Source organism: Somniosus microcephalus, unplaced genomic scaffold (genome assembly GCF_052327205.1).
Source record: "Somniosus microcephalus isolate GS21.2 unplaced genomic scaffold, FLI_Smic_1.0 scaffold1093, whole genome shotgun sequence".
Lineage (NCBI taxonomy): Eukaryota > Metazoa > Chordata > Chondrichthyes > Squaliformes > Somniosidae > Somniosus > Somniosus microcephalus.
Genome location: NW_028226280.1, coordinates 14,107 through 36,981, shown reverse-complemented (window position 1 = coordinate 36,981; position 22,875 = coordinate 14,107). Strand labels below are relative to the sequence as shown.

The 22,875-nt window shown below is 45.2% G+C and overlaps 7 non-coding genes across 7 annotated transcripts; all 7 read left to right on the top strand.

The window, feature by feature from the left end:
- The first annotated feature begins 868 nt into the window (after positions 1 to 868).
- On the top strand, positions 869 to 1,032 carry LOC147080851 (U1 spliceosomal RNA). Its single transcript, XR_015077007.1, has one exon. It is a non-coding gene; the product is annotated as a U1 spliceosomal RNA (small nuclear RNA).
- Positions 1,033 to 4,023: 2,991 nt separating this feature from the next.
- LOC147080850 (U1 spliceosomal RNA) lies at positions 4,024 to 4,187 on the top strand. Its single transcript, XR_015077006.1, has one exon. It is a non-coding gene; the product is annotated as a U1 spliceosomal RNA (small nuclear RNA).
- Positions 4,188 to 7,182: 2,995 nt separating this feature from the next.
- On the top strand, positions 7,183 to 7,347 carry LOC147080849 (U1 spliceosomal RNA). Its single transcript, XR_015077012.1, has one exon. It is a non-coding gene; the product is annotated as a U1 spliceosomal RNA (small nuclear RNA).
- Positions 7,348 to 10,337: 2,990 nt separating this feature from the next.
- Positions 10,338 to 10,501, top strand: LOC147080848 (U1 spliceosomal RNA). Its single transcript, XR_015077005.1, has one exon. It is a non-coding gene; the product is annotated as a U1 spliceosomal RNA (small nuclear RNA).
- Positions 10,502 to 13,494: 2,993 nt separating this feature from the next.
- Positions 13,495 to 13,659, top strand: LOC147080847 (U1 spliceosomal RNA). The gene has a single exon (XR_015077001.1). It is a non-coding gene; the product is annotated as a U1 spliceosomal RNA (small nuclear RNA).
- Positions 13,660 to 16,649: 2,990 nt separating this feature from the next.
- On the top strand, positions 16,650 to 16,813 carry LOC147080846 (U1 spliceosomal RNA). The gene has a single exon (XR_015077013.1). It is a non-coding gene; the product is annotated as a U1 spliceosomal RNA (small nuclear RNA).
- A 2,987-nt stretch (positions 16,814 to 19,800) lies between these two features.
- LOC147080845 (U1 spliceosomal RNA) lies at positions 19,801 to 19,964 on the top strand. The gene has a single exon (XR_015077015.1). It is a non-coding gene; the product is annotated as a U1 spliceosomal RNA (small nuclear RNA).
- Positions 19,965 to 22,875: the final 2,911 nt, after the last annotated feature.

Genomic DNA, 22,875 nt, shown 5'->3' with positions numbered 1-22,875 from the left:
TTTTGATTTACGGCATGACTGAAACGGAACAGGAGAAAGTCTTACTGGAAGCACTGACCATGCTGGAGGAAGTTAGGATTGCTGCACCGTTGGCTCGAGTACCTCAATATTTCCAGTGTCTCCCTTACATATAACAACATTAAGGAACATTTAATTCCCAGCTCCGCGTTTAAGCTCTTAATGTGGCTTTTCCTTATATCATTTACTCACTATGAGGACAATGATCATACTGAAAAGAGTGAGAAAGATTGCAAACAAAAACAACAACAACACCAACAACAACTTGTCTTTATATAGCGTCTTTAACGTAGTAAAAACGTCCCAAGGCCCTTCACAGGACTATTATAAGACAAAAAATGTGAAACTCGCTTAAAGAAATGAAGGTGGGTTTGTTGGTGAAATATTTCAACCACAGTGAGTGAATGTGACAAGTGATGAAGACTTGATGGGCCAGAACCTCACGATGTCTCTTATCGGTCTTTATGGGCAAAACTTGAAAATTGCTTTTTCAAAGACATCAGATTCCGAATTATTGTTCATATGAAGATATGACAAACATTTACTTCAGATGCAATAAATATAAGGAGAGATTTATTTCCAGAAAACTTTCCGTGGCCTGAAGGACAGTTACTGAGGGAGCGTTCGTTTCCTTTTAAGGGCAATTTGCAAATATGCATGGCCGGCTCTGTATTATTGCAGCGTTTTGACAAAGGGTATATCATTATATATTGCAATATTTTAGCAGAATCGACATGAGAAAACAGCAGCACTTTCTGAATGAAGGGACATTGTGATTTTAAAAAAGGAGTCGTTGAGACGGTAAGAGGCAGTGAATGATGTGGCGAGGCAGTGTGTGCAGCTGGAAAGCATACTTACCTGGCAGGGGAGACACCATGATCAAGAAGGTGGTTCTCCCAGGACGAGGCTAGCCCATTGCACTTCGGGTGTGCTGACGCCTGCGATGTCCCCAAATGCGGGATACTCGACTGCAAAATTTGTGGTAGTGGGGGACTGCGTTCGCGCTCTCCCCTGGCTTTACAATAAAAAATAGAATTTCAACAGCATTCTCTTTTCAACTAAGCTGTCAAATATATATACCGTTATATATATCATTTGCTTTGTTTTCAATTCTAACTGCGCTTTATTCCCAACACAGGGAGCTGTGACACAATACAACTCTGCATAATGGCCTATTCAAATCGCATCATAACCCATCCTAACGCTCACATTTCATTTCATCTTTACACTCACAGTTATATTCATCCTTACTACTAAGAAATTACACATTTTCCACAAAAAATCAACAATTATACACCGCATACAAAAAATGTTTCAAAGCTGCATGCCAACTCTGCACTTTATTCACTACAGAAACAATCATACAGCACACAACCAGGCCATTCGGCCCATCGTGTCTCTGCCGGCTCTTTCAAAGGGCTATCCAATTAATCCTACTCCTCTCTTCTTTCACCAAAGCCCTGCAATTATTTTACCTTCAAATATTATCCAAATTACCTTTTTACCTTAGGTCACCTCGAGCTGGGATGGGGAAGGCGGGGAAACATCCTACTGTCGCCTCTGCTTCTTTTGCAAATTTTCTTCAATCTGTGTCTCCTGGTTACTGACCCTTCCGACACTGGAAACAGTTTATCCTTATTTACTCATCATCTTGTATTTATATAGCGTCTTTAACATAGTGAAACGTCCCAAGGCACTCCACAGGAGTGTTAGCAAACTAAATTTGACACCCAGCCGCACAAGGAGATATTAGGACAGATGACCAAAAGCTTGCTCGAAAAGGTAGGTTTTAAGGAGCGTCTGAAAGGAGGAGAGAGAGAGAGGCGGAGAGGTTTCGGGAGGGAATTCCAGAGTTTAGGGCCTAGGCAGCTGAAAGCACGCCCGCCACCGGCGGAGCGAATAAAGTAGGGGATACGCAAGACGCCCAAATTGCATGATCACAGAGATCAAAGGCGACATGAGGGAAAATGTTCTTACGCAGCGAGCGGTTAGCATCTGGAAATCACTGCTTGAAAGGGTGCTGGAGACAAATTCAATTGTGGCTTTCAGAAGAGAATTGGGTAAGTACCTGAAAGAAAAGAATTTGCAGGGCTACGGGGAAAAGGCAGGGGGGTGGGACTAGCTGAAGTGCTCTTGCAGAGAGTCGGCACGGGCTCGACGGGCCGAATGGCCTCCCTCTGTGCTGCAATCGTTCTATTATATGACCTCGGAGGGTTGTAGGCAACGGTCCCTCTAATTTGTTTCTTTGGCCCGCACGCCCCGTCAACGGGCTGTGCGGCCCATTCAAAATTCAGCACGTGCACGTTTTTTCTATTCAAAAGCCGGCTCACCGGATGCGCGGGACCTGCAGCGCTCTGCGTTTCCACGCGGCTTTAAAGAGTGCATTGGTTGCAGGGCTGGAGGAGGTTACAGGGAAAGGGGGGGGCGATGCCGTGGAGGGATTTGAAAACAAGAGAATTTAAAAATCGAGGCGTTGCTGGACCATGAGCCAATGCAGGTCAGCGAGCACAGGGGGTGATGGGTAAATGGGACTTGGTGCGACTTAGGATACGGGCAGCAGAGTTCTTGGAGAAGTAACCCTTTCTGTTACTTCTTTATTTGTGGATGACGGCATGTGGTTAAGAAATAAGAAATAAGAGCAGGAGTAGGCCATGCGGCCCCTCGAGCCGGCTCCGCCATTCAATAAGATCATGGCCGGTCATCGACCTCAACTCCACTTTCCCGCTCGATCTCCATAACCCTAGAGTCCAAAAATCTATCAATCTCAGCCTTGAATATACCCAAAGACTCGGCATTCACAGCCCTCTGGGGCAGAGAACTCCAAAGGTTCACAAGCTTCTGAGTGAAGAAATTCCTCCTCATCTCGGTCTTAAATGGCCTACCCCTTATCCTGAGACTATGCCCCCTAGTTCTAGACACTCCAGCCAGGGGAAACAACCTCTCAGTATCTACCCTGCCAACCCCCTTCAGAATCTTGCATGTTTCAATGAGATCACCTCTCATTCTTCTAAACTGCCGAGAGTATAGGCCCATTCTACACAATCTCTCATCGTAGGACAGCCCTCTCATGTTGTTTGCAAAGGAAAATGCCACGGTTCTTAGAAGGTCCTGGTGATATTCCCTGCCACAGGACATCATTTTGATTTACGGCATGACTGAAACGGAACAGGAGAAAGTCTTACTGGAAGCACTGACCATGCTGGAGGAAGTTAGGATTGCTGCACCGTTGGCTCGAGTACCTCAATATTTCCAGTGTCTCCCTTACATATAACAACATTAAGGAACATTTAATTCCCAGCTCCGCGTTTAAGCTCTTAATGTGGCTTTTCCTTATATCATTTACTCACTATGAGGACAATGATCATACTGAAAAGAGTGAGAAAGATTGCAAACAAAAACAACAACAACACCAACAACAACTTGTCTTTATATAGCGTCTTTAACGTAGTAAAAACGTCCCAAGGCCCTTCACAGGACTATTATAAGACAAAAAATGTGAAACCCGCTTAAAGAAATGAAGGTGGGTTTGTTGGTGAAATATTTCAACCACAGTGAGTGAATGTGACAAGTGATGAAGACTTGATGGGCCAGAACCTCACTATGTCTCTTATCGGTCTTTATGGGCAAAACTTGAAAATTGCTTTTTCAAAGACATCAGATTCCGAATTATTGTTCATATGAAGATATGACAAACATTTACTTCAGATGCAATAAATATAAGGAGAGATTTATTTCCAGAAAACTTTCCGTGGCCTGAAGGACAGTTACTGAGGGAGCGTTCGTTTCCTTTTAAGGGCAATTTGCAAATATGCATGGCCGGCTCTGTATTATTGCAGCGTTTTGTCAAAGGGTATATCATTATATATTGCAATATTTTAGCAGAATCGACATGAGAAAACAGCAGCACTTTCTGAATGAAGGGACATTGTGATTTTAAAAAAGGAGTCGTTGAGACGGTAAGAGGCAGTGAATGATGTGGCGAGGCAGTGTGTGCAGCTGGAAAGCATACTTACCTGGCAGGGGAGACACCATGATCAAGAAGGTGGTTCTCCCAGGACGAGGCTAGCCCATTGCACTTCGGGTGTGCTGACGCCTGCGATGTCCCCAAATGCGGGATACTCGACTGCAAAATTTGTGGTAGTGGGGGACTGCGTTCGCGCTCTCCCCTGGCTTTACAATAAAAAATAGAATTTCAACAGCATTCTCTTTTCAACTAAGCTGTCAAATATATATACCGTTATATATATCGTTTGCTTTGTTTTCAATTCTAACTGCGCTTTATTCCCAACACAGGGAGCTGTGACACAATACAACTCTGCATAATGGCCTATTCAAATCGCATCATAACCCATCCTAACGCTCACATTTCATTTCATCTTTACACTCACAGTTATATTCATCCTTACTACTAAGAAATTACACATTTTCCACAAAAAATCAACAATTATACACCGCATACAAAAAATGTTTCAAAGCTGCATGCCAACTCTGCACTTTGGCAAAATGTTCAACCTTATTCACTACAGAAACAATCATACAGCACACAACCAGGCCATTCGGCCCATCGTGTCTCTGCCGGCTCTTTCAAAGGGCTATCCAATTAATCCTACTCCTCTCTTCTTTCACCAAAGCCCTGCAATTATTTTACCTTCAAATATTATCCAAATTACCTTTTTACCTTAGGTCACCTCGAGCTGGGGTGGGGAAGGCGGGGAAACATCCTACTGTCGCCTCTGCTTCTTTTGCAAATTTTCTTCAATCTGTGTCTCCTGGTTACTGACCCTTCCGACACTGGAAACAGTTTATCCTTATTTACTCATCATCTTGTATTTATATAGCGTCTTTAACATAGTGAAACGTCCCAAGGCACTCCACAGGAGTGTTAGCAAACTAAATTTGACACCCAGCCGCACAAGGAGATATTAGGACAGATGACCAAAAGCTTGCTCGAAAAGGTAGGTTTTAAGGAGCGTCTGAAAGGAGGAGAGAGAGAGAGGCGGAGAGGTTTCGGGAGGGAATTCCAGAGTTTAGGGCCTAGGCAGCTGAAAGCACGCCCGCCACCGGCGGAGCGAATAAAGTAGGGGATACGCAAGACGCCCAAATTGCATGATCACAGAGATCAAAGGCGACATGAGGGAAAATGTTCTTACGCAGCGAGCGGTTAGCATCTGGAAATCACTGCTTGAAAGGGTGCTGGAGACAAATTCAATTGTGGCTTTCAGAAGAGAATTGGGTAAGTACCTGAAAGAAAAGAATTTGCAGGGCTACGGGGAAAAGGCAGGGGGGTGGGACTAGCTGAAGTGCTCTTGCAGAGAGTCGGCACGGGCTCGACGGGCCGAATGGCCTCCCTCTGTGCTGCAATCGTTCTATTATATGACCTCGGAGGGTTGTAGGCAACGGTCCCTCTAATTTGTTTCTTTGGCCCGCACGCCCCGTCAACGGGCTGTGCGGCCCATTCAAAATTCAGCACGTGCACGTTTTTTCTATTCAAAAGCCGGCTCACCGGATGCGCGGGACCTGCAGCGCTCTGCGTTTCCACGCGGCTTTAAAGAGTGCATTGGTTGCAGGGCTGGAGGAGGTTACAGGGAAAGGGGGGGGGGGCGATGCCGTGGAGGGATTTGAAAACAAGAGAATTTAAAAATCGAGGCGTTGCTGGACCATGAGCCAATGCAGGTCAGCGAGCACAGGGGGTGATGGGTAAATGGGACTTGGTGCGACTTAGGATACGGGCAGCAGAGTTCTTGGAGAAGTAACCCTTTCTGTTACTTCTTTATTTGTGGATGACGGCATGTGGTTAAGAAATAAGAAATAAGAGCAGGAGTAGGCCATGCGGCCCCTCGAGCCGGCTCCGCCATTCAATAAGATCATGGCCGGTCATCGACCTCAACTCCACTTTCCCGCTCGATCTCCATAACCCTAGAGTCCAAAAATCTATCAATCTCAGCCTTGAATATACCCAAAGACTCGGCATTCACAGCCCTCTGGGGCAGAGAACTCCAAAGGTTCACAACCTTCTGAGTGAAGAAATTCCTCCTCATCTCGGTCTTAAATGGCCTACCCCTTATCCTGAGACTATGCCCCCTAGTTCTAGACACTCCAGCCAGGGGAAACAACCTCTCAGTATCTACCCTGCCAACCCCCTTCAATGAGATCACCTCTCATTCTTCTAAACTGCCGAGAGTATAGGCCCATTCTACACAATCTCTCATCGTAGGACAGCCCTCTCATGTTGTTTGCAAAGGAAAATGCCACGGTTCTTAGAAGGTCCTGGTGATATTCCCTGCCACAGGACATCATTTTGATTTACGGCATGACTGAAACGGAACAGGAGAAAGTCTTACTGGAAGCACTGACCATGCTGGAGGAAGTTAGGATTGCTGCACCGTTGGCTCGAGTACCTCAATATTTCCAGTGTCTCCCTTACATATGACAACATTAAGGAACATTTAATTCCCAGCTCCGCGTTTAAGCTCTTAATGTGGCTTTTCCTTATATCATTTACTGACTATGAGGACAATGATCATACTGAAAAGAGTGAGAAAGATTGCAAACAAAAACAACAACAACACCAACAACAACTTGTCTTTATATAGCGTCTTTAACGTAGTAAAAACGTCCCAAGGCCCTTCACAGGACTATTATAAGACAAAAAATGTGAAACCCGCTTAAAGAAATGAAGGTGGGTTTGTTGGTGAAATATTTCAACCACAGTGAGTGAATGTGACAAGTGATGAAGACTTGATGGGCCAGAACCTCACGATGTCTCTTATCGGTCTTTATGGGCAAAACTTGAAAATTGCTTTTTCAAAGACATCAGATTCCGAATTATTGTTCATATGAAGATATGACAAACATTTACTTCAGATGCAATAAATATAAGGAGAGATTTATTTCCAGAAAACTTTCCGTGGCCTGAAGGACAGTTACTGAGGGAGCGTTCGTTTCCTTTTAAGGGCAATTTGCAAATATGCATGGCCGGCTCTGTATTATTGCAGCGTTTTGTCAAAGGGTATATCATTATATATTGCAATATTTTAGCAGAATCGACATGAGAAAACAGCAGCACTTTCTGAATGAAGGGACATTGTGATTTTAAAAAAGGAGTCGTTGAGACGGTAAGAGGCAGTGAATGATGTGGCGAGGCAGTGTGTGCAGCTGGAAAGCATACTTACCTGGCAGGGGAGACACCATGATCAAGAAGGTGGTTCTCCCAGGACGAGGCTAGCCCATTGCACTTCGGGTGTGCTGACGCCTGCGATGTCCCCAAATGCGGGATACTCGACTGCAAAATTTGTGGTAGTGGGGGGACTGCGTTCGCGCTCTCCCCTGGCTTTACAATAAAAAATAGAATTTCAACAGCATTCTCTTTTCAACTAAGCTGTCAAATATATACCGTTATATATATCGTTTGCTTTGTTTTCAATTCTAACTGCGCTTTATTCCCAACACAGGGAGCTGTGACACAATACAACTCTGCATAATGGCCTATTCAAATCGCATCATAACCCATCCTAACGCTCACATTTCATTTCATCTTTACACTCACAGTTATATTCATCCTTACTACTAAGAAATTACACATTTTCCACAAAAAATCAACAATTATACACCGCATACAAAAAATGTTTCAAAGCTGCATGCCAACTCTGCACTTTGGCAAAATGTTCAACCTTATTCACTACAGAAACAATCATACAGCACACAACCAGGCCATTCGGCCCATCGTGTCTCTGCCGGCTCTTTCAAAGGGCTATCCAATTAATCCTACTCCTCTCTTCTTTCACCAAAGCCCTGCAATTATTTTACCTTCAAATATTATCCAAATTACCTTTTTACCTTAGGTCACCTCGAGCTGGGGTGGGGAAGGCGGGGAAACATCCTACTGTCGCCTCTGCTTCTTTTGCAAATTTTCTTCAATCTGTGTCTCCTGGTTACTGACCCTTCCGACACTGGAAACAGTTTATCCTTATTTACTCATCATCTTGTATTTATATAGCGTCTTTAACATAGTGAAACGTCCCAAGGCACTCCACAGGAGTGTTAGCAAACTAAATTTGACACCCAGCCGCACAAGGAGATATTAGGACAGATGACCAAAAGCTTGCTCGAAAAGGTAGGTTTTAAGGAGCGTCTGAAAGGAGGAGAGAGAGAGAGGCGGAGAGGTTTCGGGAGGGAATTCCAGAGTTTAGGGCCTAGGCAGCTGAAAGCACGCCCGCCACCGGCGGAGCGAATAAAGTAGGGGATACGCAAGACGCCCAAATTGCATGATCACAGAGATCAAAGGCGACATGAGGGAAAATGTTCTTACGCAGCGAGCGGTTAGCATCTGGAAATCACTGCTTGAAAGGGTGCTGGAGACAAATTCAATTGTGGCTTTCAGAAGAGAATTGGGTAAGTACCTGAAAGAAAAGAATTTGCAGGGCTACGGGGAAAAGGCAGGGGGGTGGGACTAGCTGAAGTGCTCTTGCAGAGAGTCGGCACGGGCTCGACGGGCCGAATGGCCTCCCTCTGTGCTGCAATCGTTCTATTATATGACCTCGGAGGGTTGTAGGCAACGGTCCCTCTAATTTGTTTCTTTGGCCCGCACGCCCCGTCAACGGGCTGTGCGGCCCATTCAAAATTCAGCACGTGCACGTTTTTTCTATTCAAAAGCCGGCTCACCGGATGCGCGGGACCTGCAGCGCTCTGCGTTTCCACGCGGCTTTAAAGAGTGCATTGGTTGCAGGGCTGGAGGAGGTTACAGGGAAAGGGGGGGGCGATGCCGTGGAGGGATTTGAAAACAAGAGAATTTAAAAATCGAGGCGTTGCTGGACCATGAGCCAATGCAGGTCAGCGAGCACAGGGGGTGATGGGTAAATGGGACTTGGTGCGACTTAGGATACGGGCAGCAGAGTTCTTGGAGAAGTAACCCTTTCTGTTACTTCTTTATTTGTGGATGACGGCATGTGGTTAAGAAATAAGAAATAAGAGCAGGAGTAGGCCATGCGGCCCCTCGAGCCGGCTCCGCCATTCAATAAGATCATGGCCGGTCATCGACCTCAACTCCACTTTCCCGCTCGATCTCCATAACCCTAGAGTCCAAAAATCTATCAATCTCAGCCTTGAATATACCCAAAGACTCGGCATTCACAGCCCTCTGGGGCAGAGAACTCCAAAGGTTCACAAGCTTCTGAGTGAAGAAATTCCTCCTCATCTCGGTCTTAAATGGCCTACCCCTTATCCTGAGACTATGCCCCCTAGTTCTAGACACTCCAGCCAGGGGAAACAACCTCTCAGTATCTACCCTGCCAACCCCCTTCAATGAGATCACCTCTCATTCTTCTAAACTGCCGAGAGTATAGGCCCATTCTACACAATCTCTCATCGTAGGACAGCCCTCTCATGTTGTTTGCAAAGGAAAATGCCACGGTTCTTAGAAGGTCCTGGTGATATTCCCTGCCACAGGACATCATTTTGATTTACGGCATGACTGAAACGGAACAGGAGAAAGTCTTACTGGAAGCACTGACCATGCTGGAGGAAGTTAGGATTGCTGCACCGTTGGCTCGAGTACCTCAATATTTCCAGTGTCTCCCTTACATATAACAACATTAAGGAACATTTAATTCCCAGCTCCGCGTTTAAGCTCTTAATGTGGCTTTTCCTTATATCATTTACTCACTATGAGGACAATGATCATACTGAAAAGAGTGAGAAAGATTGCAAACAAAAACAACAACAACACCAACAACAACTTGTCTTTATATAGCGTCTTTAACGTAGTAAAAACGTCCCAAGGCCCTTCACAGGACTATTATAAGACAAAAAATGTGAAACCCGCTTAAAGAAATGAAGGTGGGTTTGTTGGTGAAATATTTCAACCACAGTGAGTGAATGTGACAAGTGATGAAGACTTGATGGGCCAGAACCTCACTATGTCTCTTATCGGTCTTTATGGGCAAAACTTGAAAATTGCTTTTTCAAAGACATCAGATTCCGAATTATTGTTCATATGAAGATATGACAAACATTTACTTCAGATGCAATAAATATAAGGAGAGATTTATTTCCAGAAAACTTTCCGTGGCCTGAAGGACAGTTACTGAGGGAGCGTTCGTTTCCTTTTAAGGGCAATTTGCAAATATGCATGGCCGGCTCTGTATTATTGCAGCGTTTTGTCAAAGGATATATCATTATATATTGCAATATTTTAGCAGAATCGACATGAGAAAACAGCAGCACTTTCTGAATGAAGGGACATTGTGATTTTAAAAAAGGAGTCGTTGAGACGGTAAGAGGCAGTGAATGATGTGGCGAGGCAGTGTGTGCAGCTGGAAAGCATACTTACCTGGCAGGGGAGACACCATGATCAAGAAGGTGGTTCTCCCAGGACGAGGCTAGCCCATTGCACTTCGGGTGTGCTGACGCCTGCGATGTCCCCAAATGCGGGATACTCGACTGCAAAATTTGTGGTAGTGGGGGACTGCGTTCGCGCTCTCCCCTGGCTTTACAATAAAAAATAGAATTTCAACAGCATTCTCTTTTCAACTAAGCTGTCAAATATATACCGTTATATATATCGTTTGCTTTGTTTTCAATTCTAACTGCGCTTTATTCCCAACACAGGGAGCTGTGACACAATACAACTCTCCATAATGGCCTATTCAAATCGCATCATAACCCATCCTAACGCTCACATTTCATTTCATCTTTACACTCACAGTTATATTCATCCTTACTACTAAGAAATTACACATTTTCCACAAAAGATCAACAATTATACACCGCATACAAAAAATGTTTCAAAGCTGCATGCCAACTCTGCACTTTGGCAAAATGTTCAACCTTATTAACTACAGAAACAATCATACAGCACACAACCAGGCCATTCGGCCCATCGTGTCTCTGCCGGCTCTTTCAAAGGGCTATCCAATTAATCCTACTCCTCTCTTCTTTCACCAAAGCCCTGCAATTATTTTACCTTCAAATATTATCCAAATTACCTTTTTACCTTAGGTCACCTCGAGCTGGGGTGGGGAAGGCGGGGAAACATCCTACTGTCGCCTCTGCTTCTTTTGCAAATTTTCTTCAATCTGTGTCTCCTGGTTACTGACCCTTCCGACACTGGAAACAGTTTATCCTTATTTACTCATCATCTTGTATTTATATAGCGTCTTTAACATAGTGAAACGTCCCAAGGCACTCCACAGGAGTGTTAGCAAACTAAATTTGACACCCAGCCGCACAAGGAGATATTAGGACAGATGACCAAAAGCTTGCTCGAAAAGGTAGGTTTTAAGGAGCGTCTGAAAGGAGGAGAGAGAGAGAGGCGGAGAGGTTTCGGGAGGGAATTCCAGAGTTTAGGGCCTAGGCAGCTGAAAGCACGCCCGCCACCGGCGGAGCGAATAAAGTAGGGGATACGCAAGACGCCCAAATTGCATGATCACAGAGATCAAAGGCGACATGAGGGAAAATGTTCTTACGCAGCGAGCGGTTAGCATCTGGAAATCACTGCTTGAAAGGGTGCTGGAGACAAATTCAATTGTGGCTTTCAGAAGAGAATTGGGTAAGTACCTGAAAGAAAAGAATTTGCAGGGTTACGGGGAAAAGGCAGGGGGGTGGGACTAGCTGAAGTGCTCTTGCAGAGAGTCGGCACGGGCTCGACGGGCCGAATGGCCTCCCTCTGTGCTGCAATCGTTCTATTATATGACCTCGGAGGGTTGTAGGCAACGGTCCCTCTAATTTGTTTCTTTGGCCCGCACGCCCCGTCAACGGGCTGTGCGGCCCATTCAAAATTCAGCACGTGCACGTTTTTTCTATTCAAAAGCCGGCTCACCGGATGCGCGGGACCTGCAGCGCTCTGCGTTTCCACGCGGCTTTAAAGAGTGCATTGGTTGCAGGGCTGGAGGAGGTTACAGGGAAAGGGGGGGGGGGCGATGCCGTGGAGGGATTTGAAAACAAGAGAATTTAAAAATCGAGGCGTTGCTGGACCATGAGCCAATGCAGGTCAGCGAGCACAGGGGGTGATGGGTAAATGGGACTTGGTGCGACTTAGGATACGGGCAGCAGAGTTCTTGGAGAAGTAACCCTTTCTGTTACTTCTTTATTTGTGGATGACGGCATGTGGTTAAGAAATAAGAAATAAGAGCAGGAGTAGGCCATGCGGCCCCTCGAGCCGGCTCCGCCATTCAATAAGATCATGGCCGGTCATCGACCTCAACTCCACTTTCCCGCTCGATCTCCATAACCCTAGAGTCCAAAAATCTATCAATCTCAGCCTTGAATATACCCAAAGACTCGGCATTCACAGCCCTCTGGGGCAGAGAACTCCAAAGGTTCACAACCTTCTGAGTGAAGAAATTCCTCCTCATCTCGGTCTTAAATGGCCTACCCCTTATCCTGAGACTATGCCCCCTAGTTCTAGACACTCCAGCCAGGGGAAACAACCTCTCAGTATCTACCCTGCCAACCCCCTTCAATGAGATCACCTCTCATTCTTCTAAACTGCCGAGAGTATAGGCCCATTCTACACAATCTCTCATCGTAGGACAGCCCTCTCATGTTGTTTGCAAAGGAAAATGCCACGGTTCTTAGAAGGTCCTGGTGATATTCCCTGCCACAGGACATCATTTTGATTTACGGCATGACTGAAACGGAACAGGAGAAAGTCTTACTGGAAGCACTGACCATGCTGGAGGAAGTTAGGATTGCTGCACCGTTGGCTCGAGTACCTCAATATTTCCAGTGTCTCCCTTACATATGACAACATTAAGGAACATTTAATTCCCAGCTCCGCGTTTAAGCTCTTAATGTGGCTTTTCCTTATATCATTTACTGACTATGAGGACAATGATCATACTGAAAAGAGTGAGAAAGATTGCAAACAAAAACAACAACAACACCAACAACAACTTGTCTTTATATAGCGTCTTTAACGTAGTAAAAACGTCCCAAGGCCCTTCACAGGACTATTATAAGACAAAAAATGTGAAACCCGCTTAAAGAAATGAAGGTGGGTTTGTTGGTGAAATATTTCAACCACAGTGAGTGAATGTGACAAGTGATGAAGACTTGATGGGCCAGAACCTCACGATGTCTCTTATCGGTCTTTATGGGCAAAACTTGAAAATTGCTTTTTCAAAGACATCAGATTCCGAATTATTGTTCATATGAAGATATGACAAACATTTACTTCAGATGCAATAAATATAAGGAGAGATTTATTTCCAGAAAACTTTCCGTGGCCTGAAGGACAGTTACTGAGGGAGCGTTCGTTTCCTTTTAAGGGCAATTTGCAAATATGCATGGCCGGCTCTGTATTATTGCAGCGTTTTGTCAAAGGGTATATCATTATATATTGCAATATTTTAGCAGAATCGACATGAGAAAACAGCAGCACTTTCTGAATGAAGGGACATTGTGATTTTAAAAAAGGAGTCGTTGAGACGGTAAGAGGCAGTGAATGATGTGGCGAGGCAGTGTGTGCAGCTGGAAAGCATACTTACCTGGCAGGGGAGACACCATGATCAAGAAGGTGGTTCTCCCAGGACGAGGCTAGCCCATTGCACTTCGGGTGTGCTGACGCCTGCGATGTCCCCAAATGCGGGATACTCGACTGCAAAATTTGTGGTAGTGGGGGGACTGCGTTCGCGCTCTCCCCTGGCTTTACAATAAAAAATAGAATTTCAACAGCATTCTCTTTTCAACTAAGCTGTCAAATATATACCGTTATATATATCGTTTGCTTTGTTTTCAATTCTAACTGCGCTTTATTCCCAACACAGGGAGCTGTGACACAATACAACTCTGCATAATGGCCTATTCAAATCGCATCATAACCCATCCTAACGCTCACATTTCATTTCATCTTTACACTCACAGTTATATTCATCCTTACTACTAAGAAATTACACATTTTCCACAAAAAATCAACAATTATACACCGCATACAAAAAATGTTTCAAAGCTGCATGCCAACTCTGCACTTTGGCAAAATGTTCAACCTTATTCACTACAGAAACAATCATACAGCACACAACCAGGCCATTCGGCCCATCGTGTCTCTGCCGGCTCTTTCAAAGGGCTATCCAATTAATCCTACTCCTCTCTTCTTTCACCAAAGCCCTGCAATTATTTTACCTTCAAATATTATCCAAATTACCTTTTTACCTTAGGTCACCTCGAGCTGGGGTGGGGAAGGCGGGGAAACATCCTACTGTCGCCTCTGCTTCTTTTGCAAATTTTCTTCAATCTGTGTCTCCTGGTTACTGACCCTTCCGACACTGGAAACAGTTTATCCTTATTTACTCATCATCTTGTATTTATATAGCGTCTTTAACATAGTGAAACGTCCCAAGGCACTCCACAGGAGTGTTAGCAAACTAAATTTGACACCCAGCCGCACAAGGAGATATTAGGACAGATGACCAAAAGCTTGCTCGAAAAGGTAGGTTTTAAGGAGCGTCTGAAAGGAGGAGAGAGAGAGAGGCGGAGAGGTTTCGGGAGGGAATTCCAGAGTTTAGGGCCTAGGCAGCTGAAAGCACGCCCGCCACCGGCGGAGCGAATAAAGTAGGGGATACGCAAGACGCCCAAATTGCATGATCACAGAGATCAAAGGCGACATGAGGGAAAATGTTCTTACGCAGCGAGCGGTTAGCATCTGGAAATCACTGCTTGAAAGGGTGCTGGAGACAAATTCAATTGTGGCTTTCAGAAGAGAATTGGGTAAGTACCTGAAAGAAAAGAATTTGCAGGGCTACGGGGAAAAGGCAGGGGGGTGGGACTAGCTGAAGTGCTCTTGCAGAGAGTCGGCACGGGCTCGACGGGCCGAATGGCCTCCCTCTGTGCTGCAATCGTTCTATTATATGACCTCGGAGGGTTGTAGGCAACGGTCCCTCTAATTTGTTTCTTTGGCCCGCACACCCCGTCAACGGGCTGTGCGGCCCATTCAAAATTCAGCACGTGCACGTTTTTTCTATTCAAAAGCCGGCTCACCGGATGCGCGGGACCTGCAGCGCTCTGCGTTTCCACGCGGCTTTAAAGAGTGCATTGGTTGCAGGGCTGGAGGAGGTTACAGGGAAAGGGGGGGGCGATGCCGTGGAGGGATTTGAAAACAAGAGAATTTAAAAATCGAGGCGTTGCTGGACCATGAGCCAATGCAGGTCAGCGAGCACAGGGGGTGATGGGTAAATGGGACTTGGTGCGACTTAGGATACGGGCAGCAGAGTTCTTGGAGAAGTAACCCTTTCTGTTACTTCTTTATTTGTGGATGACGGCATGTGGTTAAGAAATAAGAAATAAGAGCAGGAGTAGGCCATGCGGCCCCTCGAGCCGGCTCCGCCATTCAATAAGATCATGGCCGGTCATCGACCTCAACTCCACTTTCCCGCTCGATCTCCATAACCCTAGAGTCCAAAAATCTATCAATCTCAGCCTTGAATATACCCAAAGACTCGGCATTCACAGCCCTCTGGGGCAGAGAACTCCAAAGGTTCACAACCTTCTGAGTGAAGAAATTCCTCCTCATCTCGGTCTTAAATGGCCTACCCCTTATCCTGAGACTATGCCCCCTAGTTCTAGACACTCCAGCCAGGGGAAACAACCTCTCAGTATCTACCCTGCCAACCCCCTTCAATGAGATCACCTCTCATTCTTCTAAACTGCCGAGAGTATAGGCCCATTCTACACAATCTCTCATCGTAGGACAGCCCTCTCATGTTGTTTGCAAAGGAAAATGCCACGGTTCTTAGAAGGTCCTGGTGATATTCCCTGCCACAGGACATCATTTTGATTTACGGCATGACTGAAACGGAACAGGAGAAAGTCTTACTGGAAGCACTGACCATGCTGGAGGAAGTTAGGATTGCTGCACCGTTGGCTCGAGTACCTCAATATTTCCAGTGTCTCCCTTACATATAACAACATTAAGGAACATTTAATTCCCAGCTCCGCGTTTAAGCTCTTAATGTGGCTTTTCCTTATATCATTTACTCACTATGAGGACAATGATCATACTGAAAAGAGTGAGAAAGATTGCAAACAAAAACAACAACAACACCAACAACAACTTGTCTTTATATAGCGTCTTTAACGTAGTAAAAACGTCCCAAGGCCCTTCACAGGACTATTATAAGACAAAAAATGTGAAACCCGCTTAAAGAAATGAAGGTGGGTTTGTTGGTGAAATATTTCAACCACAGTGAGTGAATGTGACAAGTGATGAAGACTTGATGGGCCAGAACCTCACTATGTCTCTTATCGGTCTTTATGGGCAAAACTTGAAAATTGCTTTTTCAAAGACATCAGATTCCGAATTATTGTTCATATGAAGATATGACAAACATTTACTTCAGATGCAATAAATATAAGGAGAGATTTATTTCCAGAAAACTTTCCGTGGCCTGAAGGACAGTTACTGAGGGAGCGTTCGTTTCCTTTTAAGGGCAATTTGCAAATATGCATGGCCGGCTCTGTATTATTGCAGCGTTTTGTCAAAGGGTATATCATTATATATTGCAATATTTTAGCAGAATCGACATGAGAAAACAGTAGCACTTTCTGAATGAAGGGACATTGTGATTTAAAAAAAGGAGTCGTTGAGACGGTAAGAGGCAGTGAATGATGTGGCGAGGCAGTGTGTGCAGCTGGAAAGCATACTTACCTGGCAGGGGAGACACCATGATCAAGAAGGTGGTTCTCCCAGGACGAGGCTAGCCCATTGCACTTCGGGTGTGCTGACGCCTGCGATGTCCCCAAATGCGGGATACTCAACTGCAAAATTTGTGGTAGTGGGGGACTGCGTTCGTGCTCTCCCCTGGCTTTACAATAAAAAATAGAATTTCAGCATTCTCTTTTCAACTAAGCTGTCAAATATATACCGTTATATATATCGTTTGCTTTGTTTTCAATTCTAACTGCGCTTTATTCCCAACACAGGGAGCTGTGACACAATACAACTCTGCATAATGGCCTATTCAAATCGCATCATAACCCATCCTAACGCTCACATTTCATTTCATCTTTACACTCACAGTTATATTCATCCTTACTACTAAGAAATTACACATTTTCCACAAAAAATCAACAATTATACACCGCATACAAAAAATGTTTCAAAGCTGCATGCCAACTCTGCACTTTGGCAAAATGTTCAACCTTATTCACTACAGAAACAATCATACAGCACACAACCAGGCCATTCGGCCCATCGTGTCTCTGCCGGCTCTTTCAAAGGGCTATCCAATTAATCCTACTCCTCTCTTCTTTCACCAAAGCCCTGCAATTATTTTACCTTCAAATATTATCCAAATTACCTTTTTACCTTAGGTCACCTCGAGCTGGGGTGGGGAAGGCGGGGAAACATCCTACTGTCGCCTCTGCTTCTTTTGCAAATTTTCTTCAATCTGTGTCTCCTGGTTACTGACCCTTCCGACACTGGAAACAGTTTATCCTTATTTACTCATCATCTTGTATTTATATAGCGTCTTTAACATAGTGAAACGTCCCAAGGCACTCCACAGGAGTGTTAGCAAACTAAATTTGACACCCAGCCGCACAAGGAGATATTAGGACAGATGACCAAAAGCTTGCTCGAAAAGGTAGGTTTTAAGGAGCGTCTGAAAGGAGGAGAGAGAGAGAGGCGGAGAGGTTTCGGGAGGGAATTCCAGAGTTTAGGGCCTAGGCAGCTGAAAGCACGCCCGCCACCGGCGGAGCGAATAAAGTAGGGGATACGCAAGACGCCCAAATTGCATGATCACAGAGATCAAAGGCGACATGAGGGAAAATGTTCTTACGCAGCGAGCGGTTAGCATCTGGAAATCACTGCTTGAAAGGGTGCTGGAGACAAATTCAATTGTGGCTTTCAGAAGAGAATTGGGTAAGTACCTGAAAGAAAAGAATTTGCAGGGCTACGGGGAAAAGGCAGGGGGGTGGGACTAGCTGAAGTGCTCTTGCAGAGAGTCGGCACGGGCTCGACGGGCCGAATGGCCTCCCTCTGTGCTGCAATCGTTCTATTATATGACCTCGGAGGGTTGTAGGCAACGGTCCCTCTAATTTGTTTCTTTGGCCCGCACGCCCCGTCAACGGGCTGTGCGGCCCATTCAAAATTCAGCACGTGCACGTTTTTTCTATTCAAAAGCCGGCTCACCGGATGCGCGGGACCTGCAGCGCTCTGCGTTTCCACGCGGCTTTAAAGAGTGCATTGGTTGCAGGGCTGGAGGAGGTTACAGGGAAAGGGGGGGGCGATGCCGTGGAGGGATTTGAAAACAAGAGAATTTAAAAATCGAGGCGTTGCTGGACCATGAGCCAATGCAGGTCAGCGAGCACAGGGGGTGATGGGTAAATGGGACTTGGTGCGACTTAGGATACGGGCAGCAGAGTTCTTGGAGAAGTAACCCTTTCTGTTACTTCTTTATTTGTGGATGACGGCATGTGGTTAAGAAATAAGAAATAAGAGCAGGAGTAGGCCATGCGGCCCCTCGAGCCGGCTCCGCCATTCAATAAGATCATGGCCGGTCATCGACCTCAACTCCACTTTCCCGCTCGATCTCCATAACCCTAGAGTCCAAAAATCTATCAATCTCAGCCTTGAATATACCCAAAGACTCGGCATTCACAGCCCTCTGGGGCAGAGAACTCCAAAGGTTCACAAGCTTCTGAGTGAAGAAATTCCTCCTCATCTCGGTCTTAAATGGCCTACCCCTTATCCTGAGACTATGCCCCCTAGTTCTAGACACTCCAGCCAGGGGAAACAACCTCTCAGTATCTACCCTGCCAACCCCCTTCAATGAGATCACCTCTCATTCTTCTAAACTGCCGAGAGTATAGGCCCATTCTACACAATCTCTCATCGTAGGACAGCCCTCTCATGTTGTTTGCAAAGGAAAATGCCACGGTTCTTAGAAGGTCCTGGTGATATTCCCTGCCACAGGACATCATTTTGATTTACGGCATGACTGAAACGGAACAGGAGAAAGTCTTACTGGAAGCACTGACCATGCTGGAGGAAGTTAGGATTGCTGCACCGTTGGCTCGAGTACCTCAATATTTCCAGTGTCTCCCTTACATATAACAACATTAAGGAACATTTAATTCCCAGCTCCGCGTTTAAGCTCTTAATGTGGCTTTTCCTTATATCATTTACTCACTATGAGGACAATGATCATACTGAAAAGAGTGAGAAAGATTGCAAACAAAAACAACAACAACACCAACAACAACTTGTCTTTATATAGCGTCTTTAACGTAGTAAAAACGTCCCAAGGCCCTTCACAGGACTATTATAAGACAAAAAATGTGAAACCCGCTTAAAGAAATGAAGGTGGGTTTGTTGGTGAAATATTTCAACCACAGTGAGTGAATGTGACAAGTGATGAAGACTTGATGGGCCAGAACCTCACTATGTCTCTTATCGGTCTTTATGGGCAAAACTTGAAAATTGCTTTTTCAAAGACATCAGATTCCGAATTATTGTTCATATGAAGATATGACAAACATTTACTTCAGATGCAATAAATATAAGGAGAGATTTATTTCCAGAAAACTTTCCGTGGCCTGAAGGACAGTTACTGAGGGAGCGTTCGTTTCCTTTTAAGGGCAATTTGCAAATATGCATGGCCGGCTCTGTATTATTGCAGCGTTTTGTCAAAGGGTATATCATTATATATTGCAATATTTTAGCAGAATCGACATGAGAAAACAGCAGCACTTTCTGAATGAAGGGACATTGTGATTTTAAAAAAGGAGTCGTTGAGACGGTAAGAGGCAGTGAATGATGTGGCGAGGCAGTGTGTGCAGCTGGAAAGCATACTTACCTGGCAGGGGAGAGACCATGATCAAGAAGGTGGTTCTCCCAGGACGAGGCTAGCCCATTGCACTTCGGGTGTGCTGACGCCTGCGATGTCCCCAAATGCGGGATACTCGACTGCAAAATTTGTGGTAGTGGGGGACTGCGTTCGCGCTCTCCCCTGGCTTTACAATAAAAAATAGAATTTCAACAGCATTCTCTTTTCAACTAAGCTGTCAAATATATATACCGTTATATATATCGTTTGCTTTGTTTTCAATTCTAACTGCGCTTTATTCCCAACACAGGGAGCTGTGACACAATACAACTCTGCATAATGGCCTATTCAAATCGCATCATAACCCATCCTAACGCTCACATTTCATTTCATCTTTACACTCACAGTTATATTCATCCTTACTACTAAGAAATTACACATTTTCCACAAAAAATCAACAATTATACACCGCATACAAAAAATGTTTCAAAGCTGCATGCCAACTCTGCACTTTGGCAAAATGTTCAACCTTATTCACTACAGAAACAATCATACAGCACACAACCAGGCCATTCGGCCCATCGTGTCTCTGCCGGCTCTTTCAAAGGGCTATCCAATTAATCCTACTCCTCTCTTCTTTCACCAAAGCCCTGCAATTATTTTACCTTCAAATATTATCCAAATTACCTTTTTACCTTAGGTCACCTCGAGCTGGGGTGGGGAAGGCGGGGAAACATCCTACTGTCGCCTCTGCTTCTTTTGCAAATTTTCTTCAATCTGTGTCTCCTGGTTACTGACCCTTCCGACACTGGAAACAGTTTATCCTTATTTACTCATCATCTTGTATTTATATAGCGTCTTTAACATAGTGAAACGTCCCAAGGCACTCCACAGGAGTGTTAGCAAACTAAATTTGACACCCAGCCGCACAAGGAGATATTAGGACAGATGACCAAAAGCTTGCTCGAAAAGGTAGGTTTTAAGGAGCGTCTGAAAGGAGGAGAGAGAGAGAGGCGGAGAGGTTTCGGGAGGGAATTCCAGAGTTTAGGGCCTAGGCAGCTGAAAGCACGCCCGCCACCGGCGGAGCGAATAAAGTAGGGGATACGCAAGACGCCCAAATTGCATGATCACAGAGATCAAAGGCGACATGAGGGAAAATGTTCTTACGCAGCGAGCGGTTAGCATCTGGAAATCACTGCTTGAAAGGGTGCTGGAGACAAATTCAATTGTGGCTTTCAGAAGAGAATTGGGTAAGTACCTGAAAGAAAAGAATTTGCAGGGCTACGGGGAAAAGGCAGGGGGGTGGGACTAGCTGAAGTGCTCTTGCAGAGAGTCGGCACGGGCTCGACGGGCCGAATGGCCTCCCTCTGTGCTGCAATCGTTCTATTATATGACCTCGGAGGGTTGTAGGCAACGGTCCCTCTAATTTGTTTCTTTGGCCCGCACGCCCCGTCAACGGGCTGTGCGGCCCATTCAAAATTCAGCACGTGCACGTTTTTTCTATTCAAAAGCCGGCTCACCGGATGCGCGGGACCTGCAGCGCTCTGCGTTTCCACGCGGCTTTAAAGAGTGCATTGGTTGCAGGGCTGGAGGAGGTTACAGGGAAAGGGGGGGGCGATGCCGTGGAGGGATTTGAAAACAAGAGAATTTAAAAATCGAGGCGTTGCTGGACCATGAGCCAATGCAGGTCAGCGAGCACAGGGGGTGATGGGTAAATGGGACTTGGTGCGACTTAGGATACGGGCAGCAGAGTTCTTGGAGAAGTAACCCTTTCTGTTACTTCTTTATTTGTGGATGACGGCATGTGGTTAAGAAATAAGAAATAAGAGCAGGAGTAGGCCATGCGGCCCCTCGAGCCGGCTCCGCCATTCAATAAGATCATGGCCGGTCATCGACCTCAACTCCACTTTCCCGCTCGATCTCCATAACCCTAGAGTCCAAAAATCTATCAATCTCAGCCTTGAATATACCCAAAGACTCGGCATTCACAGCCCTCTGGGGCAGAGAACTCCAAAGGTTCACAAGCTTCTGAGTGAAGAAATTCCTCCTCATCTCGGTCTTAAATGGCCTACCCCTTATCCTGAGACTATGCCCCCTAGTTCTAGACACTCCAGCCAGGGGAAACAACCTCTCAGTATCTACCCTGCCAACCCCCTTCAGAATCTTGCATGTTTCAATGAGATCACCTCTCATTCTTCTAAACTGCCGAGAGTATAGGCCCATTCTACACAATCTCTCATCGTAGGACAGCCCTCTCATGTTGTTTGCAAAGGAAAATGCCACGGTTCTTAGAAGGTCCTGGTGATATTCCCTGCCACAGGACATCATTTTGATTTACGGCATGACTGAAACGGAACAGGAGAAAGTCTTACTGGAAGCACTGACCATGCTGGAGGAAGTTAGGATTGCTGCACCGTTGGCTCGAGTACCTCAATATTTCCAGTGTCTCCCTTACATATAACAACATTAAGGAACATTTAATTCCCAGCTCCGCGTTTAAGCTCTTAATGTGGCTTTTCCTTATATCATTTACTCACTATGAGGACAATGATCATACTGAAAAGAGTGAGAAAGATTGCAAACAAAAACAACAACAACACCAACAACAACTTGTCTTTATATAGCGTCTTTAACGTAGTAAAAACGTCCCAAGGCCCTTCACAGGACTATTATAAGACAAAAAATGTGAAACCCGCTTAAAGAAATGAAGGTGGGTTTGTTGGTGAAATATTTCAACCACAGTGAGTGAATGTGACAAGTGATGAAGACTTGATGGGCCAGAACCTCACTATGTCTCTTATCGGTCTTTATGGGCAAAACTTGAAAATTGCTTTTTCAAAGACATCAGATTCCGAATTATTGTTCATATGAAGATATGACAAACATTTACTTCAGATGCAATAAATATAAGGAGAGATTTATTTCCAGAAAACTTTCCGTGGCCTGAAGGACAGTTACTGAGGGAGCGTTCGTTTCCTTTTAAGGGCAATTTGCAAATATGCATGGCCGGCTCTGTATTATTGCAGCGTTTTGTCAAAGGGTATATCATTATATATTGCAATATTTTAGCAGAATCGACATGAGAAAACAGCAGCAC